A 9804-nucleotide genomic window follows, 5' to 3' on the forward strand; every position below is an offset into this window, starting at 1 on the left:
ACTAAAAATGTGAAATGACTTGTGCGCCCCTATTTTCAGAGCAGTACTATTTACTAGAGCCAAGACAGACAACCAGCATGTACAGAGGCTGACAAAGGAAAACTAAGTGGGATCCAAGACGCTGGAATACTCCTCAGTCATAGACCAAAGTGAAATAATGCTATTGGCAGAAGAACAGACGAACCAAGATGTTATCATACGCAGGTGGAATTTAACAATCTATACAGATGAACTACTATACAAAACAGAAACAACCTCACAAACATCGAAAATCAACTTATGCTTGTCAAAAAAAAAAAGTGAGGGAGAGTGACAGATTAGGAGTCTTGCATTAACGCATATATACTAAATTATATCCAATAGATAATCAGAAAAGACATACTGAGTTGCATACTGAGTTGCACAGGAAATCCTACTCAGCACACCATAATAATATTTATGGGAAAAAGAACCCAGAGCAAGAACAGATACACGTCGATACATATCTGAATCAAGTTCCTGAATACCTAAAACAAAGACAACATTGGAAATCCACGCTACCACAATATATAATAAAAATGAAAACTACAACCAAAAAAACTAGGGCATGAAGAAAGCTGCTGCCTTGTGGCCATTTTCTGTCACAACAGCGTAAAAGTTGTGCTGATGGGCATTTAACATCCACAAGGCCTGTGGGGCTATCAGTAAAAAACACTGCCTTCAAGAAATGTCCTAGGTGATCATCAAAAAAGGATTCAAAACATGGAGACGTTCAAGAAGCATGTTTCACTCACACCCATTCTAAAGAATCACATGAAAAAAATGTCAGTATCAATAAATATAGAGAACTGCACATCTAAACTATACCGATGTATCACCACCACACACTGTTCAGAATGGCCATTGGTAAAAACTCTGTAAATGTAAGTGCTGAGGAGAGTGTGGAGAAAAGGGAACCCTCCCTCACTGATGCTGGCAATGTAAATTGAGAACAGTCACTCTGGAAGACAGTGTGGAGCTTCCTTAAACAATGTAAAGGACAATGATATGAGAATACTCCCTGACACCATACACAGAAATAAACTCCAAACAGTTTAAAGATGTGAACAAAAGGACAGGTACACGACTGTTGAGGAAAATATAGGCAGAACATGCTTTGACATAAATCTCAGCAAGTTGTTTTTCATCCACCACTTAAAGTAATGAAAAATAAAGCAAAAATAAACAAATGAGACCTATTAACCTTAACAGCATTTGCACAGCAAAGGAAATCCTAACCAAAAGAAGAAGATGGCCTTCAGAATGAGAAAAATTATTTGCAAATGAAATAGATTTCACTCCAAAATGCAAAAATAGCTCATGCAGCTCAATATAAAAAACACACAAATAAATAACTCAATTTAAAAAACTGAACCAAAGATCTCAATGGACATTTCTCTGACTAAGACAGACACAGGGCCATAAAACACATGAAAAGATGTTCAGCATCACTAATTATAAGAGAAAGGCAGGTCAAGTCCAAAGTGATGTCACCTCACACCAGTCAGAATGAGTCAGGAGACAGATGGGCTCTGGTTAGACATTTACAGCTGGCCTCTTGTTTACATCACATGGGGCACGAAGGAGGAGGCTACAGGCTGAATACTCACAACTGTTAACATTTCCTGAGATGAGATAGGTGGGCTCCAGTGAAGGCATTTAAAATCGGTCTCCCCTTTGCCCTCCAAAATGAAAATGACAACGGAAGCAAGGTAAATAGCCAGTGTTTGTCTTCTGTAAACACGTTAAGGTAATAGTCGTGGCAGTAGCCGAGGCAAGGACAAAGAAGGGTCAAAACCCTGTGTGAGTAAAGGATTAAGGGCTCCTTCTCCCCCCTCTTTTTGGACAAGAGAGACACTACACATGTGCAGAAAGGCTCCTTGTGGGTCAAAGGTCAAGGAATAATGCCAGGCCATAATGAGTCTTGCTCCTCCCAGAAGCCTTCACTTCGAGATCCGTCATGGCTGAGGAGTGCGTGCACACCCAAGGGAGGGTCCCAGGGTAGGTCAGGTGTGGAAAAAGAAACAAGATAATTGGCCTGAAGGAAGACAAAGGCCTGGAAGAACTGCCCTATATAAATGACTTGACCGCCTCTTTGCTGCACTCATTAGGGAAGACACCCACACCGTTTCTTTCTCAGTGTGCATCTCTGCCTTGCTTCTGTCTTAACTAAACAAACAGTTTCTCTTTGTGCTCTCCCACTTGTTTTTGTGCTATAGCTCTAATGATAAACTTTGTACATGCATTTACAGTTTCTGCCCCTGTGACAAACACATTTTCCACTGAGGGCAAAGATTCTGGGAAAAATGGCTTCTAGCCTCTAGCCCTTGCTGGTCTGGTAGCTAGGATTCCTGGTTCTCCTCCAGGCTTCTCAGGTTCAATACCTGGGCAGGGAATTAAGATCTCACTTCACGCCACTACTCCCTGCTGCCTCGCTAAGATCAGAATCGTCATCTCAAAAAAATCTCCAACAATAAATCCTAGAGTGGATGTGGAGTGAAGGGAACTCTCCCACAGTGTTGTTGAAAATGTAAATCAGACCATCCACTAAGGAGAATAATATGAAGGTTCTTTAAAGAAATAAACGTATAAGTTCGTGGGACCTAGCAATCCCATGCCCAGTCCCGGATCCTGAGGACACCAAGGTTTTAAAGGACACCTGCACCCCTGCCATCACGGCCACACTGGGTACAGTAGCCAAGGCAGAGAAGCAACCCAAGTGTGAAAGGACAGATGAATGGGCAAAGAAATGGGGTACACAGACACAATGCGATATTGCTCAGCCATCAAGAAGGATGAAATAATGCCATTTTCAGTCACAAAGAAGAAAATAAAGGTGATCATGCTAAGTGAAGTAGAAAGGCAGGAAAAGACCAGGATTATATGATATCATTTCTAGGTGGAATCTAAAAATGGATTAAAATGACATCTTTTCCAAAGAGAAACAGCCTCACAGACATAGGAAAGAAACATATGGTTACCAAGAAGGAAAGGGAGTGGGGAGAAGTTAGCTGGTTCATAGATACATTCCTAATTATGAAATAATCCAGAAGGACCCACTTATAGCATGTGGAACCCTATTCAACACTCTTCAATAACCTATATGGGAAAAGCACCCAAAAGGAACATACAGATATCTATAGATGAGTGAATAAGTGAAAGTCACTCAGTCGTGTTTGACTCTTTTTGTCCCCATGGACTGCAGCCTGCCAGGCTCCTCTGTCCATGGAATTCTCCAGGCAAGAATACTGGAGTGGGTTGCCATTTCCTAAGTGAATAAAGCTTCTATCGGGGGGAAATCCATAACACTGTAAATCACTTATATTCCCCAATTCAAGTGATACAATTTTTTAAAAAAGTAATGGAAATGCTGACCCTAGGCCCCTCAGACATGGTGACCGAGGCTGGTGTCATATACCTGGAACCTCAGCAGACTTGGGTCCCAAGGCTGGAGTGTCTTGGATCTGAGGGGGTTAGAAAGATGTGCCAGACAATGAGCCCTCTATAGAAGGACCTGGAGAATCTCCAGCTCTGGGAGTGGTGGGAGGAGGTGTTCTGCAGCCACGCCACACTGACTGCATCCAAAGGATGTTGGAACTTCTGGGATGGAAGAGCTCTGAAAAGTCTCCTGGGCTCCAAGACTCTTGGTGGTGGTGATCCCAACACCAGCCTCCTTCCCTGGGGCCACCCCCACCTGCGGATGACATCACCCTCCACAGAGTGGAGTTGCAGGAATTAGCATGTGTCTGGGAAACAAAGGTTAATGGGGAAGAAAGCAAGAGACACAGTACTTGCTGGCTCTTTGTTACTTCTGGCACAATTCGCTGAAACTGACAATCCTGGAGTAAGGCTTTCCCCTCAGGCTCTCTTTCCCTAAGTCATCAGAGTTGGGCAGGCAGCAATGCTGTTGCCTTCTGGCCATTTCCCATAACAACTTTAAAACATGCTAATATTCTGGAAGGACTGATGGTGGAGCTTGGCCATCTGATGCGAAGAACTGACTCATTGGAAAACACCCTGATCTGGGAAAGACTGAAGGTGGGAGGAGAAGAGGATGACCGAGGATGAGATGGTTGGATGGCGTCACTGACTCAATGGACATGAGTTTAAGCAAACTCAAGGAACTGGAGATGGACAGGGAGGCCTGGTGTGCTGCAGTCCATGTGAGTCAGACACGACTAAGTGACTGAACTGAGCTGAACTGAATCATCTCTGAATATGCACAAGGCATGCAGGGCTGAAAAGGACACCTGCCGTCAAGTAAAGTCCTCGGAGTAAATCACCAAAAAATGAATTCAAAATAGGGTCGACGTTCAAGAAGCCAATTTCAACAGGTAAACTCTTCTCATACTGTATAAGATCACAAAGCACATGGAAACATCCTCCACATGACTAATTATCAAATCAATGCAAATCAGAACAACACTGAGACATCACCTCCCCATGGTCAGAATGGCCATCATCAGAAACATCCACTAAGAATAAATGCTGCAGAGGTCGGAGATAAAAGGGAACCTTCCTGCACTCTTGGTGGGGGTGTAAATGGGTGCAGCCACTGAGGAAAACAGCACGGAGGTTCCTTAAAATATTCAACACACAGCTACCATATGATCCAGAAATCCCACTCTTGGGCTCACATACAGAAAAAAATCATAATTTGAAATGACTCATGCACCCCTATATTCAGAACAGCACTATTGATTAGAGCCGAGACAGAGAATCAATCAGCGAGGCTAGAGACTGAAAAATGAAGATGGAGTGAGACAGCTAAACACTGGAACACTCCTCACTCATAAAGCAGGATTAATAATCCCACTGGCAGCAGCAAAGGTGGACCAAGTCATTACCATGTGCAGTGAAGTAAGTCAGAGAGAGAGAAATATCAGATATCATCTACAGGTGGAATCTATCAATGTATACCAATGAGATACTATATAAAACAGAAGCAGACTTACAAACTTCAAAAACCAACTTACAATTACCAATTTTAAAAAAAGAGAGAAAGAAGGATAAATTAAGACTTTTGCATTATCACATACACCCATATATATCCAATAGATAATCTTAAAGTACATACTGAGTTGCACAGAGAACCCTACTGAACACACTGTTCAGAGCAAGAATAGATAGACACCTACGTACATCTGAATCAAGTACATGGACACCTAAGATGACACACTGGAAATCCGTGCTATTCCAATATACACGCCATTCCCACTGTTTCCCCATCTATTTCCCATGAAGTGATGGGACCAGATGCCATGATCTTCGTTTTCTGAATGTTGAGCTTTAAGCCAACTTTTTCACTCTCCTTCACTTTCATCAAGAGGCTTTTTAGTTCCTCTTCACTTTCTGCCATAAAGGTGGTGTCATCTGCATATCTGAGGTTATTGATATTTCTCCCAGCAATCTTGATTCCAACTTGTGCTTCTTCCAGCCCAGCGTTTCTCATGATGTACTCTACGTATAAGTTAAATAAGCAGGGTGACAATATACAGCCTCGACGTACTCCTTTTCCTATTTGGAACCAGTCTGTTGTTCCATGTCCAGTTCTAACTGTTGCTTCCCGACCTGCATACAGGTTTCACAAGAGGCAGGTCAGATGGTCTGGTATTCCCATCTCTTTCAGAATTTTCCACAGTTTATTGTGACCCACACAGTCAGAGGCTTTGGCATAGTCAATAAAGCAGAAATAGATGTTTTTCTGGAACTCTCTTGCTTTTTTATGATCCAGCGAATGTTGGCAATTTGATCTCTGGTTCCTCTGCCTTTTCTAAAACAGCTTGAACATCTGGAAGTTCATGGTTCACGTATTACTGAAGCCTGGCTTGGAGAATTTTGAGCATTACTTTACTAGCATGTGAGATGAGAGCAATTATGCATTAGTTCAAGAATTCTTTGGCATCATTATGCTAAGTGAAACAAACCAGAACTAAAAAGGACAAACATTCTGTGATTCTGCTAGTATGAGACAGTGGAATCATCTCAAAGTAAGTTAAATTCAGTGACAGAACAGGAGCTGAAAAGAGCTGATGTTTCATGGATGCGGTTTCACCTGGGGAAACTGACTTCCCAAGACATCTCCAAAACCTGTTGTATAAATAACTGGAATCCATATGCAACCAAATGAAAGTAGAAAGAAATTTTATGACTTATACCAAATTCACTTAAATTTCTCAACAGACAAAATGCAAAGCTGTATCTACAGTACTTCAGTTTTGCTTATGAATATTAACAGGAAAAAAAACCCCTGAAGTCTATCCCAAAAAAGATACAAAATTTAAAACATGACCTTTAAAAAATTAAAAATAAACTCATAAAAGACCTTATTCAGAAAACCTAAACACAAGCCACAAACAGAGAAATATATCTACAAAATACATATCTGATAAAAGGTTGTATACTCAAATAATACCAAAAAATCTGGAACAAACAACCTCATTAAAGATATATAAATCAGAACACCTGGCCAAAGAAAGCACAGAGATACTAAATACACATTAAAAATATCAAAAATCATAAATCGTTGGGAAATTACAAATTAAAACCACACGCCTACTAGAACTAGTAAACTCAAAAAAAAAACAAAAACACCCAGGGGCTTCCCTGGTAGCTCAGTGGTAAAGACTCCACCTGGCAATGCAAGAGACTCAAATACGATCCCTTATCTGGGAAGATCCCACGTGCCACGGAGCAACTTAGCTGTTTTTTTTCCCAAAGCTAAGCAAGGCTCACCTGAAGATCAAACAGTGCACATCTAGTATTTAAAAAACAACTTTGAAAAGGTGTCCAAATAAAAACTATCATGCAATAATGCACAGCAGCTCTACTTGTAATACCTACAAACTTTCAAATATCAGGATGTCTTCCATAGATGACTGTGTAAGCAAACTGGGATACATCCAAAGTGAGGGGGAGCAAATGCAACCCCAAAATACACCTCTTCAACATGAGAATTGAGTTCAGTTCAGTCGCTCAGTCATGTCCGACTTTTTGAGGCCCCATAGACTGCAGTACATCAAGCTTCCCTGTCCATCACCAACTCCCAGAGCTTGCTCACATTCATATCCATCGAATCGGTGATGCCATCCAACCATCTCATCCTCTGTCATCCCCTTCTCCTCCCACCTTCAATCTTTCTCAGCATCAGGGTCTTTTCCAATGAGTCAGTTATTCACATCAGGTGGCCAAAAGTATCAGAGTTTTAGCTTCAGCATCAGTCCTTCCAATGAATATTCAGGACTGATTTCCTTTAGGATGGACTGGTTTGATCTCCTTGGTGTCCAAGGGAGTCTCAAGAGTTTTCTCCAACACCACAGTTCAAAAGCATCAGTTCTTTGGCGCTCAGCTTTCTTTATAGTCCAACTCTCACATCCATACATGACCAGTGGAAAAACCAAAGCTTTGATTAGACCAACCTTGGTCGGCAAAGTACTATCTCCGCTTTTTAATATGCTGTCCAGGTTGGTCATAGCTTTTCTTCCAAGGAGCAAGCGTCTTTTAATTTCATGGCTGCAGTCACCATCTGCGGTGATTTTTGGAGCCCAAGAAGATAAAGTCTGTCACTGTTTCCATTGTCGCTCCATCTATTTGCCATGAAGTGATGGGACCAGATGTCATGATCTTATTTTTATGAATGTTGAGTTTTAAGCTAGCTCTTTCACTCTCCTCTTTCACTTCCATCAAGAGGCTCTTTAGTTCTTCTTTGCTTTCTGCCATAAGGGCGGTGTCATCTGCATATCTGAGGTTATTGATATTTCTCCCGACAATCTTGATTGCAGCTTGTACTTCATCCAACCCAGTATTTCACATGATGTACTCTGCATATATAAGTTAAATAAGCAGGTGACAATATTCAGCCTGACATACTCCTTTCCTAATTTTGAACCAGTCTGTTGTTTCATGCCCAGTTCTAAATGTTGCTACTTGACCTGCATACAAATTTCTCAGGAGGCAGGTAAAGTGATTGGGCATTCCCATCTCTTGAAGAATTTTCCATAGTTTGTTGTGATCCACACAGTCAAAGGCTTTGGCATAGTCAATAAAGCAGAAGTAGATGTTTTTCTGAAACTCTCTTGCTTTTTCTATGATCCAATTGATGTTGGCAATTTGATCTCTGGTTCCTTTGCCTTTTCTAAATCCAGCTTGAACATCTGGAAGTTCACGGTTCATATATTTCTGAAGCCTGGCTTGGAGAATTTTGAGCATTTCCTTGCTAGCCTGTGAAATGAGTGCGACTGTGCAATAGTTTGTGCATTCTTTGGCATTGCTTTTCTTTGGGATTGGAATGAAAACTGACATTTTCCAGTCCTGTGGCCACTGCTGAGTTTTCCAAATTTGCTGGCATACTGAGTGCAGCACTTTCACAGCATCATCTTTTAAGATTTGAAATAGCTCAACTGGAATTCCATCACCTCCACTAGCTTTGTTTGTAGTGAAGTTTCCTAAGGCCCATTTGACTTTGTATTCCAGGATGTCTGGCTCTAGGTGAGTGATCACACCATTGTGATTATCTGGGTCGTGATGATCTTTTTTGTACAGTTCTTCTGTGTATTCTTACCTCCTCTTCTTAATATCTTCTGCTTCTGTCAGGTCCATACCATTTCTGTCCTTTATCGAGACCATCTTTGCATGAAATGTTCCCTTGATATCTCTAATTTTCTTGAAGAGCTCTCTAGTCTTTTCCATTCTGTTGTTTTCCTCTGTTTCTTTGCACTGATCACTTCACTGAGCACTTCATCTATATACTCCAATTCAAATTTTTTTTTAAGTAGAAAATGAAAAGACACAAGAAATACTAACTCTATTCCTTTAGGCCATGGTGACCTGGGCTGGTATCACATCCCTGGAGCCAGAGCAGGCTTCGGTACCAAGGCTGGCGTGTTGTGGAGCTGAGGAAGCTGGGAGGATGAGGCAGGCAATGTGTCCCCACAATGGACCTAGAGTGCCTCTCGCTTTTAGATTGAGTCCCCAATCTCTGGATCCAGGTGGGCCTTCCAGCAGAGAAATCAAGCCTACTGCATCGAAAGAACAGTGGAACCTCTGGGCTAGAAGAGCTTTGAAATGTTCCCTGGGCTCCATGTGTCCTTTGGGCTGGGGTTCCCCCGCCCCCCGACCCCCACCAGCCCCCTTCCTTATGGTCGCCCCACCTACGAGTGATAGCACCCTCCACAGAGTGGTGTTCCAGGAATTGGGATGTGCTTTGCGGAATAAAGGGGAAGGGGAAGAAGGAATGAGATGAGACCCTTGAGCGTTTCTTCTGGCGCGCTGCACTCTTGACCATCTGAGAATAGGATTTTCCTTACGGCCCTGCCTGCGGAATGAGTCAGAGTTGGGCATGAAGAAATGCTGCCGCCTTGTGGCCACTTTTTGTAACAACTTTAAAATCTCTTGAAAGTGAAAGAGAAGAGTGAAAAAGCTGGCTTAAAATTCAACATTCAGAAAACTAAGATCATGACATCCGGTCCTATCACTTCATGGCAAATAGATGGGGAAACAATGAAAACTGTAACGGACTTTATTTTCTTGTGCTCCATAATCACTGTGAACGGTGACTGTAGCCATGAAATTAAGAGACGCTTGCTTTTTGGAAGGAAAGCTATGACCAACCTCAACAGCATATTAAAGAGCAGAGACATTACTTTGTCGACAAAGGTCTGTATAGTCAAAGCTATGGTTTTTTTCCAGTAGTCATGTATGGATGTAAGAGTTGGACCATTAAGATACCTGAGCGCCGAAGAACTGATGCCTTTGAACTGTGGTGTTGGAGAAGACTCTTGAGAGTCC

This window comes from Ovis aries, chromosome 9 (assembly GCF_016772045.2).
Source record: "Ovis aries strain OAR_USU_Benz2616 breed Rambouillet chromosome 9, ARS-UI_Ramb_v3.0, whole genome shotgun sequence".
NCBI lineage: Eukaryota > Metazoa > Chordata > Mammalia > Artiodactyla > Bovidae > Ovis > Ovis aries.